Here is a 19,410-nt window from a genome sequence, read left to right on the forward strand (position 1 = left end):
CCAACGCGAACGGCGGCGGGCCGGGGGACGGCAACTCTGGGGGCACGCCGACCTCCGCTTGCGCCGGCTCCCGCTCCCCCGGCGATCGTCCCCGCTGCACTCCGCGAGGGCGACCGGAGCGTTCTCCCGCCTACATTTCTTCCCCCCGGGCGGGTCTCGCCGCTGCCGCCCCGCGCAGGGTCCGGGGCCCGCTGCAGAACGGGTGAGTGTCCCGCGGGCGGGCAGAACTGCGCTCCCCGGCTGCGCTGTGCGCCGTGGAGGCCGCTGTCGGACAGCGGGGACGGTGAGTTGCGGCGGGGGGGGAGCGCGGCCCGCCAGCCCCCTGCCCTCCCTTCGCTTCCCCGGGTGCTCTGGTTCCCATTGTCCGTTCGCCCCGCACGCAGGCGCGCGCCCTTCTGAGGCGCGGGGCGGGGGGGGGGGGGGGGGGGAGGGGGGAGGGGAAGGTTGTTTTCACGCAGCCGGGACAGGGCGAGGGCTTGCTGCCGCTCGCCTCTGCAGGGTGGGGAGGGACGGGACGGGGAGAGTGTGCGTACGCCCTCGGCAGCCCGTTCCTCCTCCTCCGCCGCCGCCGCCTCCTCCTCCTTTGCCCGATGCCCCCCCTCCACCACCCGCGTCCTTTCGCCGCCTGCGTAATAAATACTCTCTGGCCCAGAAAGGTTTGGAGGAGAGGTGGTTGGTGACGCTGCCGCGGGCCCGGGGCAGGTGTGAGGGGACGGGGACAAGAGAGAAGGTTCCAGCGTTGAGATCCGGGCGAGGGGGGCTAGAGGCAAGGTGAGGACAGCGCTCGTCCCCGCAGCGGCTCTGCGGCCTGCCTCATCCCCGTGACAGCTGGGTTTATTTTGTCTTTGAGGAAATGTAGTGAGAACGAGAGCTTACATTGGTTTTTTTTCCTGCTTGTTCTGAGTCCTTGTAACATCAGGGTCTTGTGGGGGCTGCGTCTTCCAGGCCGAGGCATTTTGGAGGAGTCAAAAGGGAGAGGGAGACAACGTTTTGTTTAAAGAAAAACCTATGGGATAAGGAAGGGTGTTTCCTCTTTCGGGAGAGGAGGCGGTGTGGCAGCAGCGAGAGGAAAATACTTTGTTTACATAAATAAAGTGTGTAAAATGCACGATAACTTTGCTTTTCGCCCCGTGAGCCACGGTGGGTAGGCGGCGATGGGCGTCGGGGAGCGTTGCTGGCGGCAGCCGCAGGGAAGGAGGCGGCTGCCTCTGCCCCCCGCTCTGCCATAAACGCGCATTTTGTCTCTGTTTACATTGTGGTCTCTGTTTTGGCTGGGAGCAGCGTAAGGGGAGGAGCAGGAACTCGCTCCGGGGCAGCCACCTCCGCCCCTCTCTGTTTTCTTTGTTGTTATCTCTTCGGTGGTGGCGTCCTGGGGTCACGGCTGCCTGTAGCTGAGCTGCGGTCTGCGGTTCATGCGAGTCCTCTTCGGCCCGAAACCTCGGGCCGCCTTCTTCTGTGCATGTGCAAGTCTTGTCTTTCCTCCGTCGTCGCCCTCCTCCCCCCTGCCTCGGCAGTTGTCAGCGGCTTGCAGTGAAGTTGGAGGAAGGGGAAGGGAGGGCGGAGGGGGAAGGAATCTTGGCAATTATTTGATACGCAGTCAGCAGCCTGGGCCTGCTCTGTACAGCTCTGTCGTCTTTGACAGCAAAAGGGAAAAAAGAAAAAACTCCTGTGGTGGAAGGAGGGGGGGTGTTCATTTTTCTTGGAGGAAGACGAAGGAAAACATCTTCAGGGTCTGTGAGAGAAGAGATGGAAGTGCTGAACTGCTGCAATGTGTCGAGAATGCTTGTGTCCTTGCAGTACTTACCAGTGCCCATGTAGATGCTGTTCTAGTGGGTATTTTTTTACTCCTGTCAAGTAAAAGTCAAGCACAGTTGAACTGCAGACTTCAGCAAGGAAGTAAGGTTTCTTCAGGTAATGAGCAGTAAACTTTGAGACACACGCAAAAAAGAGACACAGGTAAGGATAATCAGCACTTCAGTGAATTAGTGAAGATACCCAATCCCTCTTGACCATATGCCCTCTGTATTACAGAGAATGCTTTTAAGATGCAAAAAAAATTTAATGCTTAAAGTCAGTAAATGACGAGGGTGTATTGTGAGAATGCCTTTGTAACCATAATTCATTATTCTTGCAAATGAATCATAATATTTGTGATACATTTTTTCCCCCCACAGGACCCTTACCTTACTTTGGGCACTGGGCAGACCATCTCTGGAAGGAATCAGGCTTGGATAAATGGAGCTGTCTTCTGCAGAACTCCTGCCTGATTTGTTGGGAAAGTTTGAAAAATATTTTGGATATGTGAGTGGACAAATGTGTGAAAGATCTATTGGTATTTTAACTGACTTCGTGTGAATAAACACAATGATAGGAATGTAAGAAGTACGTGAGTGAGGTCAGAGAGCCACAATGAGGGCTTTGGAGATGGACACTTAGCCAGATGTTCTTTACAACAGTCAGTGTCCCTCAGAAATGCAAGGAAAAACAATTGGATGTTGTTGGGAGGTCTGCAGTGAGGAGAATGTCATGAAATCACAGAAACAGAAAAAAAGTATGTAACAGTAGACAGCCCTGGATAGCCAAATGTTATCACTGTATCTGCGCAGGATTAGGTTCCTTCCCTGCATAATCTCCAATCTTCACTCCAGAATTCCTGTGAAAATCTTTCTGCCTCTCCTAATTGGCTTTCTCTCTGGATTTTCTTCATCCAATCTCAGTCTTCGTGACTTGCTTTAAATATTTGACCGGCCAGTTTCAATTTTGCAGTACTCTTTATAGATTTATGAAGTCTTGCCATTTTTATAGTCCTAATCTTGGCAGTTTGGTGATTTTTATTGCTCAGTCTTCTGTTTGCCTGTCAGTGACTGCCCCAAGCTGCAGCAGCTCCTTTTGAAGAGGCTTCTGCCTAAGAGGAGACTAAGAATAGAACCTGACTGCCAGACATGTATTGTAGTTTTCCGTGCCTGTGCTGGACCATACCAGAGCAGTCACTCGGTTGTGTTTTTGTAAACTTGAAGTGCGGTTGCTTTGAGATGGTAAGTGTGTATTCTGAAGCTAAAGATAGGCTTATGCATGATACCTTAGGCAGGTGGAAGTCTCTGAAGAGTGTGTTGCCTGTGACTTTTTTTTTAGGCAAACTTGAAAGAAGAAACAGTAACACACAAATAAAATTTGAGGTTCCTACTGCAAGATATGGTTAGTAATACAGCTTTTTTTTTTTTCCCAGAGATGCTCCCAAAAATCAATATAGGCAAGATAATTTTTCCATGCAGTGTTCCAGGAAGGTTTATGCCAGGAGTTTTAAGAGTTCCCCGAAACAAATACATTAAAAGCAATTCTGAAATAGTTAGGCAGTATGGGAATGCTCGTCCCAGTCTTCAGTGCATGGTGTGAAACACCTGAGAATAGAGTCATTGTTTCTGGATGAGAATTGTCTTTACACATACCTGTTCTTTTCTTTTCCTGCTTTGTTCCCATTTTCAGCAGGAATGTCACAGAGATCTGCTATTTCACCCTTTTAAACGGAAGGTGATGCTCTGTAGCTGATCATTAATTAGGCCTCTGTGTAAGAAAAGTGCCTTGAAGTCTACAGCACTTGGCACTCTTGAATGCAAACATCATTGAATATTATCTCATTTATTTTACCTACTTAGAATGTAAAATCCTCAAAGCAAAAGTGGGAAGAATGTATGTGCCATCTTGTTTTGCAGATGGATAATCAGGTATGTGACCGGCCTAAGGCACTCCAGGAATCTTCTGGTAGGGTCAGAAGTTGATCTGTACGCTTCATCTTCTCCAACCGAGTGTGGATTTTTTGGATGGAGAATTCTTTTAATGTATCTGCTTTGCGGAAGTGTGATCACACTGTTCCACTTCTTTCTTTTATGGAGTTCTAGGGAGTAAAGTGAAGTAGTTTATATTAAATATTATGAGTATAATTACATTAAAACATCAGGAAATAACTACTGTGCTCCAATTCCTTTGGGACTTATTTGTGTGCACTGGATGTTAATGAGAGCCTTCAGGCCTGCTTAATGCAAGCTCTTAAAGCCGTTGCTGCTGCTGTGTTGTTTAAGAAAATTGGACTGGACTTCTGGGCCTTGAAGAAAGGATAGAATTTGTAGCAGCTTAGGATGCTGAATATAATTCTTGCAGGACTGAAAGATTAGCTGGCTGCCACTCAGAACAGTAGTGTCTGTCCTTTTTGTCCTGGTACATCATGCCAACTTCATGTTTCAGAGTTAGTGTTGCTACTGCAAAGTTGGCAGTGATGTTAACTAAACCTAAGGAGCTTGAAATCTTGATGAATGTATATGTGTGGATTCTTGTTAAATGTACTTCTGATCAGAAGCTTATTGGAAACCTTGAAAGTAAGAACTAATGTAAAAGTAAATTGAAAGAAAAGATGACTTTGAAAATGGCAGTTAGTCCTAAGAAACTTAGTTCTGAAAGCAAGAAGTATTGGAAGTTTTATCTAGAGAGCAACTGTGGTGTCCACCACTTGTACATTGTGACTGCAATTGGTATGTGACTGACTTCTCAACAAATTTTATCAGTTCTTTAAATTGAAGCACAAAAATGTAAGTTGTCCTTCATTGTGAGGAGAAAACACTGGTTTAGAAGTCATCATAGAGCAGGTTTTTAAAAAAAAAAAAAGAGACAAAACCCCAAACTCCACAGCCCTAAAATAGTTTAGAGGTGACATCAGGAGTCACCATGGTAACTCTCAGGCTACAGATTCTGGTGTGTTCTCATGGTGGGGAGTTCTGGAGTGGGGAGGTGACCATGGAGCAGGAGTAAACTTCTCCTCTGGTTAGAGGGCTGAGGCAGAAAAAGACTTGGAGCCCACTGCTTAGAAGATGCGTTTAATGAAGGCTAATTTTGGAGTTCTGGCTTTGTTTTGTATAGTGTTTAGCAAAGAAAGGACATAAAAATCTAGTTTGTTACAAGTGTGAGAATTAGAGATTTAAGATATTGCGAGTGTTGTTAAGGTGACGTAAAATATTGAAGCTTAGAATTTCTCTCAAGTATTGCATTTCACTCCACATTTTCTCAAAGTAGTATTTGCTCAGCATACAGTTGTAAAACAAATGCTGAATTTGGATTTGCAGTGTTTCTAGGATGTAAAAGAAGACAAATGGAATTAATGTTTTAAAAACTTGTTTGAGGAAACAATCCAGAACCTGCCAAAAAACCCCCTTAAAATTAGGTTTAAAAACTAATTAAAAAAACTAGTAGGCTTAGAGCAAATGGTTTGATAGTGACATGGGACGTTTGGAATCTTGCGTGACGGACACTTATATGAAGGTGCTATAGGGCATCTGAGTTGTCAGCATGGAGCTGTTAGATATGAGAGAGGGTTTATTGAAGGCCTATATTCTTCTGAAGTTTGGGGGGAAAAAAAAAAAGATGCCAGGCAGGATAAATCTAAGTAGAGGTAGCTGAGCAGTTAGAGAAGGGATAGCCGTTGTCCTAGTTGCTAACATGCATGCTTTACTGGAGATTGGGTATGTTTATATATACATGTGCACAAACCAACCAGTTGTGCAGCAGCATGGTGACTATGAACAGAATCTCTGTCCTGAGAGTTTTTAGAACTTGGTGATGACAGACTGCATGTTCCGTTCTGGTTACAAGTCAGAGTGTCTCCAGCTTTGTTCTTTTGGTCTCTTTTCTTACGAGTCTTTTGGCTGATGATGCCTTAACTTTTATCTGGTGGTTTTTGCAGTCCCAACTGTTGTGTTCTTTTCAAAAGACACATCCCTCAGCTTAATGCGGTTTGTGTTCTGTCTAGGAGTCTTAGATCACACAACAGCAGCAGCTTTTCTCGCTTGTTTGTGGAGAAGCAAGGACAGGATGTGGACAGAAGAGTTTTCTGTTGTGTTACTTAACACTAATTGTTGCCATATCGTAGGCCAAGTAGCTTATAGTTAGCATGAGCTCCTAAAATAGCGCTGGAGGGCTGTGTTGAAGCACCTGAATCACATAGCAAGTATCAAAGGCTTGCTGTTACTACTACAAAAACTTTTCTTTGCATGATTTCTAAATAGATAATGCTTATTAAAGCTGTCAGTAATCATGATTATTTCTTCCTTTTTTTAACAACTAGCTTGTTAAAGTCCTAAATGATAGGTGCATATTTCTAGTGGCAAATTAAGCAATTTTGAAAACTATTTTCAGGATGAATAGCAACAACTTTGTGATGCTGGATAATGTTCCACCAGGAGGCATCTGACTGTCATTGGGAACTTTTTTTTCTTTTTGATTTCCAGCTGATGTCTACAAATGTTTTTATAGATTTAGCGGTAGGAGTTAGAGACAAATCAGAGTTCTTACACAACAGTAGTTTAAGCTGTAGTGAAAGGCAGTATGCAGTAATACAGTAAACACAAAATACATGCACTCCTGAATGTAACTGTTCAAAGTATGTGTACTGGTACTATCCTTCAAGCAAAGCAAATAGCATTTGCTATCAGTTCCTGTTGTCTTCAGGGGTGAAAGGGAACTAAATTTCAAAGAGAACATTTCACAGATGACGTCTTAATTCTTTGGTCATATTTTTTTAAAAAATGACAAAAAAGCTGCTTCTCCAAAAAGAGATACCTGCATCAATGTATGGCTTCCGTAAGTCAAGCAATAAAGTTATTGGAATTGTTTATGATAATAGTCAGCTAGTGAATCACATCCAGCAATTGATATGCCTGTGGTATTCTTGTCCCAAATGAAAGGCTTGATTCCTATAAATGGTTGTTTTAACATTAAAAGAGGAATTAGGACCATGTGGTTGGGGGAAAATGAGAAGTGGTTACTATTTTGAGAATCTATTTGTGTTATTTCTGTAGCAAATGTTTTCAGCGGATATTCAGGAATTACCATGTGGTTTGCTTGACAAATATTTGAAAGAAAAAGCCAAGTAATACTCTCAACCCAGTCAGGACCACTGTGTTCTATAATGGTCTATATATCGAAGTTAAAAAAGATAAAAGAGTTGGAGCCACTACTCTGGTAACTGTATTTTCAACACAATTGTTTTTGCTTGATAGGTATGGCTAAAATGTATGCAAGTTAGCATTGCTGAAAGAATGAACTCTGAAGTTCACTAAAGGAGATACTTGATTTCAGCAAACAAAACGAAAGGTTAATATTCCTGCAGTATTAATAATTTCAAGTAATTAGGAATGCTGTGAGTATTTCTAATAGGACATCAGTTTGCCATTAAAGGATTTGATTTCCATCTGAAAGTCTTTGCCTGAGACCCATAAAGTTATTGTTTACTCTTGTTGTTTGTGTTGGGTTCTGGCAGGTGGGGTTTTGCTGGCTGCTCTTCTGCTGGGGCATGTGACCCTACTGTTTATTTGCAAAACTCTCCCCTTTACCCTTTTGAGAATGAACTGTGGTTTTGTTTCCATTCAGTGTAGTCACGTGCTGTCCAGTTTCTTAAGCTTTGCTGTGTTCTTCCTTCAGGAAACTCTAGATTTGGCATTATTGCAGTCAGGAGGTCAGTGAAACTGGAAGGACACAGAAGTTGAGTTGCTGAGTTTCTTTGTAACTTCTGCCAAGCTGACAGTTGCAGTGTTATGAATCCCATAGGCCTTAGTCTCTGCTTATTTACTTCAGTTACATTATGCATTCATTATGACTAAGACTCATTACTGCTGAGTTTCCTGAGTTTCTGTGATGTTTTCTGGAGTAACTCAGTTGTCAGAAAAAGTCAGTGTAGGATTTGACTTCTCCATTCTGGGATGCTCTGGATAAACTGGAGTTATTCATGATATAACTAAAGCAGGTTATGTGACTGTAGCAGCCTCTTGTGTTATATCTGTAAACTACACTGCTCTCAGGTGAAAACCACGTGCTTTGTATGACTGAAAAAACCCTGATAGGGTAGGATTATGGGGATAAAGATACACTTACGCTGTGCAAGTACACAGCTGCTACATCAAGCAATGATAAAAGGTTCTCAACTTCCATTTTTTGGTATTTGCATGAATATCTTGAAACGGTCACTGAAGCTTTCCCAAATGCTCCATATCCCCTCCAGACCACACCGCTGTTGTTTGTACTGTAAGTAAATCATAGTTTTAGAGCCGTATTTGTAATAGCACTTGATTCACACCTGGAGGAAAAAAAAAGAAAACAATAGTGCAGAAACATTTTCAAGTTAAAAATGTGCTTATATATTTTGGTTTTGGATTTTAAAGAAGGCCTATAAGGGGTTTTGTTCAAGTATTTCCAGTTCTTAGTTCAGGCATGCATGGCCCCAGGCCCAGCCGGTAGTGAGGCTAAGCATGTATTCTCAGTACCACACAAACACACATATTCAGCATGTACGTATATAAATACATACTTGGCCACCACATCAACGGAGAAAACGCAGCACTAATGCAAGCACAAATGGTGCCAATGGCCTTATCCTGTTGCCCTTTCTGGATGGTCAAGCTGAATGTCTGCTAGTGGCAAACACATGCATGTATGGATCCTTCCAGTTCCTGGGTTTAGACACCCGTTCTACCCTGAAACTGGCTCTTGGGTCCATTTATTGCCCATTGCCTCTTGCACACAGACACTCATGCTCAGCCACCCCCCCCAAACCCCACAGGTTTTCCAGCAGCTCACTTAGACCCCCCTTTGCCTCCAGCAGCCAACTCCTCACTCAGACAGCCTCACTCAGACAGTCTGGCCCGTCCCTGTTTCCCAGGCCACTCTGCCAGTTTGCTGGCTAGTCCAGCTTGGTACTCCCTGTGATCACATCCTGACCTGGCAAAGGTCACCCACTTCTTTGCTGGCACCACAGGTCCACGGGCCCCTGTGACCTGTGGTCTGACTCCACTTGTTATGTAGACACGCGTGCACACTGAACAGAGCCCCAGGAAAAGAGTTACAAAAGGAGATTAATGGGCAGACAGGACAGACAGCGGTGATTCAGGGCAGAGCACAGCTAGACACGCATACTGACTTGTTCACAGGTGACCTGTCCCTCTTGTCACTATAGCCCTCTGTTTTCCCATGCTGGTTTCTCCCCAAGCCACTTTGATCTCTCCCTTTCCCCACCTTTGGTTCCCCCCCTAAATTTCCTATAACAGGACTTATGCAATCCCTAAGTGCCTTTCCCTCCATCCCATGATAAATCTGCTAGCCCTGTAAACAGTCACCTCTCAATCTGAAAAGGGCCCTGGAGAGGCCCAGTGGTGGTGGGGACGTGGGGAGAACAGATGGTTCTCCTGTGATAGCCCTGGGAGCAGCTGGGTCAGGGTGTTTAGGTGGGTTCCCCCACCTGCAAGCATGCCTCTCTGCTCCTTTGTATGCAGAATAGCTTTTTATTGTATAACCTAACAGCGTTAACTTTGATATATGCTGGCAAATAATCTGTTTAATCATTTGCAAGCATAGTCGAAAATTTATGCTACTGGCTGGCCACAGAGATGTGAATTAAAGCGATACTGTTACAAAAGCAATACTTTGAAATGTTACCTTAAAAGTGTAGGGTAGTTTAATAGCAACAGGAACAAAGAGAATGCTAGAATGATGGCATGAAACTTTGTGGAACAGGCTTTGATAACAGGCTTTAGTAACAGTACTAATGCTGTAACCTTTTGAATTGTAAAATAAGGAGTGGTTTTTTTGTTCTGGGTGACTTGCATTTGTGTAGAGACTTCTTGGGTAGATTTTTAAAATATATTTAGTTCATACTTGATTTGTACATTTTGAAAGTTTTGATAAATCATCACTTTCCTTTGGTAAGAACCATGAAGGGATAGTTAATCTCTGTTTTATATGAAGTAGCCATTGGATATCTTAAGAAACAGGGATTTACGGACAAGGTCAAGTCATTTTAGAGTATGTTGTTTGTGGATTTATGGTATGTCTGGAGAATGAGGCAAATTATGACATGGGCCTTAAAGTGTGAGGCGCTTGGACATACGCAGAATTTGGGGATTAAAAGAAGAAAGTTATGTGCAAGTGGATATCCAACACTTTCTTTGACAAGATAAATGAAAAGTAACTGTTAGTGTGTATGTGTTTTAGTAAACAAGTTACATTTGAAAAAATTGGTGAATCCAGTGTGATGCTTGTAGAAGATTGCATCGGTGAAAGAATTTTGTGTCGCGGTTCTGAGCAAGAGAAGCAGGAAACAGAATAGGCCTTACTCATTCATCCTTCTTGAAGATTTCAGGCCTAAGTAATAAAGTAACTTCTCAAAACATACTGTTGTGTTGCATTGGACTACTTTAAGAATCTAGTAAACAGGATCAGGACTTGAATTTTTTATTTATTTAGCGTCTCATAAGAAGGGGACATATAATAAATAAAAGTTGAGATTCTCAGGCTGTGAAAGTAAATATTTTGATCATACAGTATTAGAAGTTGTTTATGCTGTGATTATTGCATGCTATTTTGTTGCCTTTAGATATAGTTCTAAAGATCAGAAAACCCAAAGGCTTTAGTGCACTTAGAGCTTGATAAAGTTGATTGATATTTTTGTTTTTTCTTTGGACCTGGGTTTTTTTGTAGAGACTGCAGTAAATGCATAGCTCTAAGATGAGGTTTCAAGTGTCAGGAATGTAACCATCTTCTATTTTTACACTTGACCTCATTTCTATTTTCTTTTGCTAAAGGCAACAGGCGTATGTTGTTCTGTTGCTGCTGGAAGTGAGTTATTTAAATAACTTGAAATGTTTATGTGCAATAAGCTTTTGAACTTTAGCACTGGCTGAAATAGTGAATATTTTGTTACGGGGCATATTTAGCCTACTCAAAATTATATGAACTGTGACTTGATCTGCTTAAGACTGTAGCTGCAGAAACTACATTTTTGGTAAAAGGTTAGGAAAGTATGTTTCAGTTCTTGTACTAAACAGGTTTGTATTTCATTATAAAAGAGGATTCTCTCCCCCACCCCCCTCGCATTATTGGTTGCTTTCTGAAGGTGATACTGAAAGTAAAGGAGCATCATATTTTACCGTGGTTTGTTACCTCCTGGTCACCATAAACTAAATTGTTAAGCATTTCCTTTCATGAAGAGAAAGACAGGTTTTGTTTTAAAAATGTTGAGTATTTGGCTTGTTCTTTATGTCAAGGTGTCTTAGTTGGCTTATGATCAGGATAAAGTTAAAATTTGCAGAAATGTTTGTGTCACTTGTATGCCTTATGCCTTTTCAGACTAAAAAGAATTAGATACTCCAAAAAAGTTGTGGTTTTTTTTTTTTTACACATCTCTCTATAGCTCTTCTAATTCTTAACATTTGACTGTTATGGCTTATATAAACCTGCTTGAAATGAGTATTCTCTGTTAAATACCCTTGTACAAAGCTGTTTATTGTGGCAATGAGTTTTGCAGCCTGGTCACTCTGTAGCTCACTAATTCCTGTGAAATATGTGCACAGATAGCAATTTCTCTTCTGAAAAACAGGTGCATGATACAGACTCAGTGAATATCAGACATCTGTATGTATTAAGCATCACTGATTCATATCTGTCTTACGAAGTCCTGATATTTTAGTCTTGCTAGTGAGGAAGCCACTACTACCTGACACCTCCTGTTTCTGTGGGTCTGTTAGGCCCTCCAGAGAAGCTTCTCTTCTTTCCCTTTTCTCCCAGCCAGTCTGTGATAAAGCAGTACTCTTTGACTACTTTGTACTGGACAGACTTAAAATAGTTGTAGTGTGGGAATGGACAGAGCTGAGACCTTTAAAAAGAGTCTACTATAAGGGGACTGCCGGGTTCTTTCATGGACACTGCTGTCAGAGGAAGGGTAGAGGATTTTCTGTATGTTGGACATTGGGTTAAGCTTACATCCTTTGTTTATGAGATCGTTTAGTGGAACTTTGACACATCACTAAGCCATCTTAGGCTCCTCAGAGATGAAACCATTTTATGCAGTGTCGTACAAACAAGCACCACCAAACTTTCTGGACTGGTAGAGCAGCAACATTAATTGTTTTGAAATCTACAGTTGATGGGATACTATAGGGTATGCAGAATCGGGGCAGAGCTAGTGTTCATTCACTCATAAAGGTATACATACAACCTCTTGAGATGTAATCACCAGTTTGCATATAGCTGACCTCTAATGATAAGCAACAGACTGGCAACTATTGTTTTGTTGACATCTTATCACTGCATACTGTGAAAAAAGCATGCCATGCTGCTCTGATTGAGTACTATTACCAGGAACTGTCTAGTTCCACCACTCAAGGTGTGTCATACGCTGCTGCCATAAACATCAGTTCTTGTCACTGTCAATCAGGTATTCAGATTTTTGTTAGCAGTTAATGCTGCTCTCTGAAATTACTGAAATAATTTAGTTAGGTTTTTTTTTTTAAAATGTTGTAGACAGTATCACTGGACTGGCACATAAAATTTTAATTCTTTGGTTTTTCTGATAATACTAGCTAACAGCATCTTGCTGCTTTGGAAAATGGTTTTCAGAGCACCTAAGGGCTATTTTCTTATTAGCACTTCTGTTCATCTGCTTCAGAATATGAGGAGGAGCTGGTTCTGGGGACTGAGCAGCAACTGACCATTAATACTGTCCATCAGTAATGGACAAACTCTTTATCCCTGACAGACTAACGTCTTCTGCACAGGTAATAATGTCAGGTGCTTAAAATCTCATGAGACTTTTGCACACACAGGCTAACCGGAGTATTCCAGAGCTGTTTATCATCTCATCAGCCTCTCATCCATGGAGGCTTTTTCATTTTACAAATAAGAGCATTTCTTAACAAAAGTTTTATGGCAGATACTGGCTAAATTAAAACTTACTGTGAAATTGGATACTAGCACATTCTTTTAAGAGGAGGGAGTGTTTTCTGTGCTTGTTCCCAATTTAAATCTTTTTGTAACATGAATGACTAGATTCAAAATGGTTGTAGGTGTGCAAATCCCAAAGATTCCATGTATTTGAAGTGGGAAGTGGGGGGAAAATAATTATGTGCAGATGACCAACAGATAGTGTTTACTAGTGATTGCGTCACTAAACTAAGGCAGTGAGACAGCTTTCCTGTCTCTCAGCAGGGAGTTTTTGTAGAATATAATTAAGAAAGGTCAGTTAGTGGCCCAGAGGGCATTCTAGGATGTGAACACTGAGGCTGGGTCTGTGGTGACCATAGTGACAACTGTTGGAGAATAATAAGCATAGCCCTAAATCGATAAAGAGCTCAGCTGAGGACTTGCTCTCTGAGGGTATAGGGCTCCGTTAGTACGTGCTGGGTATAGATGTACACTTTTAAAATTCAGAAACTATCTTGTACTTTAGGTTTCACCCCAGTATGACAAACTACACTGCTAACAATCTCAGGTGGAAATGGTAAACTCTTAGCTTTTTGTTTTGAAGTAGTCATTCAGAACATGTTTGTGTGTAACAGGTGGGAGACTTTGAAAAGGAAACTTCTTCTGAAGCCTGAGAGGCTCAGCTTTGCAAACGATTTTTGCCCAGATTTTAAACATAAAGGAGAACTGAGTCAGGATGTGGTGTTAAGCTATGCATTAAAAGTTCCATCCGGGAAATACATAGGATTTTTTGCTTTGTAATAAAAGTTAATGAATTTTAAAGTCTTTATCAGCATACCTGAAAACAGGTCTGGCATATAAAACTCATATATAGAAAATGTTCCTTTCAACATTCAATCCTTGCCATTGTGTGAAGAGGGTAGAGAGAATTTCAGATGAGAAAAAGAAATCCAGTACAGAAGAAAACACAGACTGGGAAAGGAATGTATCCCAGTCAAAAGAAGGAAAAAAAATGTGGTGTGTTTTTTTTTTTTTTCCCCCGGGTGGACAATCAACAAAATTCTGTGTTATTTTATTTTTTTTTACTTTAAGTTCCTGTGAATTGTCTCTGTTTAAAAAAATGAGTAAGAAAAAAAAGTCAAAAGGTTCCGTAGACATTCAGCAAGGTTGGTCCAAAAATTACACCCTTGTGTAACTACACAGGTTAAGGTCATTTGATCATGAAACCTGTGCTGATGTGCTTGTGTCATGGTTTAACCCCAGTTGGCAACCAAACACTACACAGCCGCCCGCCCCCGGTGGGATGGGGGAGAGAATCAGAATGGCAAAAGTAAGAAAACTCGTGGGTTGAGGTAAAAACAGTTTAATGATTGAAATAAAATAATAATAATTAAAAAAAAAAAAGTAATGAAAACAACAAAAAGGGAGAGAGAAACAAAACCCAGGAAAAACTAATGATGCAACCGCTCACCACCCGCTGACTGACACCTAGCCAGTCCCTTAGCAGCGGTTGCTGCCCCCCAGCCAACTGCCCCCTGTTTATATACTGAGCATGATATCATATGGTATGGAATATCCCTTTGGCCAGTTCGGGTCAACTGTCCTTGCTGTGGTCCCTCCCAGCTTCTTGTGCACCTCCTTGCTGGCAGAGCATGGGAAGCTGAAAAGTCCTTGACTTAGTACAAGCACTGCTTAGCAACAACTAAAACATTAGTGTGTTACCACATGGTTCTCATCCTAAATCCAAAACACAGCACTAAACCAGCTACTAAGAGGAAAACTAACTCTATCCCAGCCAAAACCAGGACAGCTTGTCACTGCTCATACATTTGTGGAGTGCCGTAAGCTTCAGCGCATCATCTGAGAGAAATGCAGTACCACGTGTGCTGTTTGGTGTGTTCAGGTGACTGGAGGTGGAGAAAGAATGAGAGCAAACGCACATCTGGAATCTTGTATAAACAGCTGTTGAAGGCCTAAACAGGAAGATCAGGGCTTAAGCTTATATCAGACTTGACAAACATTTTCTGCCCAAGTAGGTCAATGCAATTCAGGTTAAGTCAGTAGTTGTAGCTGTTGACATTAATTTGGCTTAACTTTAATCCTGTGGTCTGTTCCTTGTTCCATTGCTATATTACAAAGAACCTTGAAGTATGCTTTGTGGAGTGCTTTACATTGGAGGGCTGACTATACTTGGTTTTGTACTTGTTTCTGTTTAACTTGAAAAGCTTCTTGAAATGATCCACTGAACAGTATGTTAGGAATAAATGTTTCTGAGTGAGACGAGTCTAGAGCATAGACTTCGAATATGTGCAGAGTTTCCAATAAAGTTTTCCTTAATGCACTAAGTAGTATGTTACTATATCCTGAAAACAACAGTTTTCCTTCTTTCTAAACTGTTTGGAATGACAAAACAAATAGCTGTGGAAGAGAAGGCTGTTCAAGTAGCACCTACTTTTCCAAAGCATTTAGAATTTTTATTGCCTTTAGTAGCAGTTTAGCAGCAAGGCATATGTATAAAAGTTTAAAAAAATGTTTGTAAAGACTTCACTCTGAAATACCTCTGTGTCCCACAGTTTATTCTGATTTTTGTAGTCACCTACTACAGTTACCTCCAGCACACAGCTTATGTTTTGGTTTTCTCCAGCCTTTGCTTAGTGAAGCTAACGTTACAATTTCTCTTTTCCTTTTGGATAGTAAGCAGTCATTCTGTTTATTGAAAAGGTCCTGCTGAAATCTTAGACTCAGCTCTGCAGTTTGGAGTTGAATTTCCTCTTTCACAGCACTGTTACAGTACTTGGGAGGAAAGGGGAAGCTAAACTGAAAATGGAGTCCTTTTGTTGTAGGAGTCGCTGGACGGGACGAGGACAGGCAAAACATGATCTTGAGTTCATTACGGCTGCAAGGGTGGCAGGAATTGAGTCTGAACAGAAGTAGGTCTAACGCTTGGTTGATGGCCTGGGAAACTTTAAACCTCAGCTGATGAGAGTGGTATTGCTGACCTCTGCCATGAGTAAACTGAAACTGTTAAATGGACTGAAGCATTTCAAGCCCTTCTGTGCATTTGTGGTTAATTCCCTCCTATCGCCTGTCACAGAATATTCCTTTTTGGGGAGACTTAACAGCTGACTCCTATGTCTATATTAACGAGTAGCTCAGTGGTTTATTGTTGTCTCTTCCCATCCTCCCCTCCTGGGTGAGGGGGAAGGTTCAGCAAGTATTTTGTATGCCATCTATGAGTTTAAAGTAATGTATCACAGTCTCGATTCAGTGTGTTGTGGTGTGCTCCAAGCTGGTATCTTAGTGAAAATAGTTCTGAGGAGGAGACTTGAAATATGGCTGATCCCATTTATTATATTTTCTATTTTTCACCCTTTGAAAAAAAATAAGAGTCAAGTTAGTAGGCTCAAATAACCTGTATTTTAAGGAGTCATCTACGTAGAGTCAGGATGTGTCAGTATTAGAAGATACTAAATTTGTGAGATATTGGACATGGTATGGATTTAGCAAAGGCAAAGTCTTGTCTGTCAAATTAACTGGATACCTTGCTAGCGTGGTATTTAATCTATATTTGAGAGAGTGTGCAATCCTTAGTGACCTAAGGAATTAACTTGAAGTGCAAATGTATTTGTAAATAACTCTGAAATGTGCAAAACTTGAGTCCCTTTGAGAGCAGGCAAAAAAAACTTGGCAAACCTTACATCTGGTTACTATCTTCTCAGATAGGAGTTTTGCATAACTTATAAAATGGTGAAGAATTAAAATGCACTCAAATTGTCAGCACTACTTAGATTCATATAGCCGAAGATCACCTGTTCAACTAATGTGACAATATTAAAAAAGTAAAAAGAAAAAAAAAAAGAAATTATTTCTGATAAGGAATTCCAGTAAAATTGGTTACAAGTTAGGTCAGAAATGGGTCAGAGGTGGTGTGATACAGTTGTGTGGATTTTTACAGAAATTGGAAAGTGTGTTGACATTTCACTTTTATTGTGAATATAAGAAACTTATAAAGTGTTCCAACTTGTAAAAATAAATTAATGAATAGTGTGAAATGAGAAACAGAGTTTTTTTAATTGTAGTTGCTTTTAATCAGTGAATGAACTTTTTTTTTATTCAAGACTATATTGAAATTTTAACTCCTAAACTACACTTTCCATTGGCTTCTGTATTCCAAAGATTCCTGAGGCTAAAGGCAGTTGCTGCATTTTGTTAATGTTATGCACCCTTCCCCTTTCTTCTGAAATTTCTATACCTCTTTGTGTAGTAGGCATCAGAATGCCGCTCGTACTCTTTGTGAACTGCCTGCGTTTCAATTTAGGTATCGGTGAGCTTCACAGGGTGCTTTCCGTGAGCTTTGCAGCTATGTAGAAAGTTTTATTGTAGTATGCTCTGCTGTCTTTATCTTGGTCCTGGGTCAACTGTCACAAGGAAGCTTTGACTAACTCGCCCTTTTTCTCCAGCTGTGCTGAAATAGCTTGTGGAGTGGTTTCTTTGTGTGTTTAAAGTAGTAGAAAATGTATCTGACTTCACACATCTATTGCCTCTGTTAGAAGCAAGTAATTTATTCTCATAAGGTAAAAGCTTACAAACATAAAAGCATTGGAGGGAGGTAAAATATCACAAATTATTCCTCTGCAGCACAAGAGGTCACTTTTCATTAAAAGATCTATTTCTTTAACTTCCTAGGGTGTTGTTTGTTTTTTAACAAAAATACTTTCCATTTGAGTAGCATTTTTGCTTACCTATAGCTGTAGAGGCCAGAGTAGAGCACCACAGTTGATTAACAATCTCCATCTCTACCTAATGCCACCTTTTTCAGCCAGGGCAGTGTACCCAGAATATACTGGTACACAACCTTCAGCCACACTTCCAGTTAGCGACTCTGTTCTGCTGCGTAAGTGTCCCATTCTTGAGAGGAAGCTCTCTGTTTTTTCCCCCGCTTTCCACAATGTCATGCTCTCTACCAGACCTTTTCTGTTCTTGCCTCTGAGATTCTCGTAATCATTAATGCAGGTGAAACATTTGGTGGGTGTCATCAGTAGAAAATCTTGTGATACTACAGTAACTTTAGCTGTCAGATAATACCAAGAATATAAAATTACAAAGTACCTGAAGAAATTAATTCTGTTTTAGCGTAATGACTATATTGAAGTTAGCAAATGTTATGTACGGGAAAGAAGTTTTATGTGAAACTAGTGAAGACATTTTTTGGTAGAAACGATAAAGCTTTAGATTGGAAGAATAGCTTCCTTCCATCTGAGTGGTTTATCTATTTGCCTGCTCGCCAGTTGAGTGTAGATAGTTGGCGAAGTTCTCCATCTGCTGGTGCGAGGTGGTGAATGCACGCTGCAGGTAGGGCTGGAAGTAGTATTTCTGTTTCTCAAATATAGCAGCTGCATTAGTCTTCAAGAAACTCAGTTCTTACATTTACTTTTTGGTTAAAATTATTTCCAAACATATCTCAAGACAATCATGAACTTTTTAGGATGAAGGGATGGCAAAAACTGTTGTTTTAGTCACCGTAGATTATTTAACTTGTTAACTATCGTTTGATTCAATAGGTTTGATGTTTAGGTTTGATGCAAATGCAGACAAGCGAGCAGGGCTGGAATATTTTTACAAATTATTTTTTACTTAAAAAAATCAAAAATCCTCCATTAAGTTCCACATTTCCTGTCTAAATTGTCCCTGAGTTTTTTCACAAATAGAAAGGGATGTTTCTGTGTGATTAAACAGACCTACTTATAGGCCTGCTTATTCAGCTCTGGAACACTAAGGTGTTGAGAAGCGCAGTTTTTCTGCTTTCACCAAAGGTTTTCCTGCTGGTTGATAATTGCGGCTGGTGACTTTTTACCTCTTTCCACTCCAGGATGTCAGTGAGAATTGGTTTTGCTTCAGACAAAAGCACACAGTTGAGTGGTCAACAGTCATCATTTCACCCATGATTTTACCAGGGCTCTAGCAGCCCTGAGCATTCCTCTCCCCCTCTCCCCTCTCCTTCTTTTTTAGGTACGTTTGTAGTTAAGGAGAAGCATTGTAACTGTATGATCTGGTAATTTGAGCCTGCGTGCTTGAAATTTTAAACCTAGCTGTGTAGCTTAGCACTGGTACTATATGGTTATTCATCTTTATTAGTGACTTGGTGTTTTATGTAAATTAATGCAAGGCAAGGATAAGGCAACACATCTTCAGTCAGAATTGCAAATAGAAATGAGATTTCCTTTATTGGAAGACTGTTTTGTGATGGCCATCTAGACAGGGGAGGGGTAGGAATTGTACAACTTTGGTGTTGGATACTGCAGAAACTTTTTTTAAAGCAAGAAGAAAATAGCAAGCCAGAACAAATTTCAAAGTTTAATCGTAGTTTTCCCTTATTTAGGATTAACTGATCTTTATATATGCCCCTTCTGCTCAGAACTGATCTTCAGTAATTTTAGTACTCTCTTGATTCTGAGCTTGGTGTTCAGAAAAGTGAATCAACTCATTGGACTACAGCCTGGCACGTGAGCACATTTTTTGCATTTGCAAGAATGTTTCAGTGCTTTACTTCAGAATCATTGCTGTTTGCTGTTTAATCCTTCAGGAAAATGGTTCAGACTCCAAAAGTTTTTGTTTAATGTTGCAATGCGGGGGAAAAACACCAAATTTGAAGTTGCCTGTAGTTTCTGGAAGTTTCTG

At 41.2% G+C, this 19,410-nt stretch overlaps 1 protein-coding gene and 1 long non-coding RNA gene across 10 annotated transcripts in view; one reads left to right on the forward strand and one right to left on the reverse strand.

Moving 5' to 3' along the window:
• LOC142078781 (uncharacterized) overlaps nt 1-84 on the reverse strand; it is a 46,503-nt gene extending 46,419 nt beyond the window's left edge. The window contains exon 1 of the long non-coding RNA XR_012672348.1: nt 2-84. This is a non-coding gene — a long non-coding RNA (uncharacterized LOC142078781). The remainder of the gene's footprint in view (nt 1) is intronic.
• Nucleotides 22-19,410, forward strand: part of PCMTD1 (protein-L-isoaspartate (D-aspartate) O-methyltransferase domain containing 1) — a 49,913-nt gene continuing 30,524 nt past the window's right edge. For 3 of the 9 annotated variants that reach the window (XM_075141884.1, XM_075141885.1, XM_075141887.1), the window contains exon 1: nt 119-202. The gene's annotated coding sequence lies outside the window, so the exon portion shown is untranslated. Of the gene's footprint in view, nt 284-1,643; nt 1,957-2,174; nt 2,302-19,410 lie in introns of those variants that run through there. The other 6 variants (XM_075141875.1, XM_075141880.1, XM_075141876.1 and 3 more) reach the window with 4 other exon arrangements.

This window comes from Calonectris borealis, chromosome 2 (genome assembly GCF_964195595.1).
Source record: "Calonectris borealis chromosome 2, bCalBor7.hap1.2, whole genome shotgun sequence".
NCBI lineage: Eukaryota > Metazoa > Chordata > Aves > Procellariiformes > Procellariidae > Calonectris > Calonectris borealis.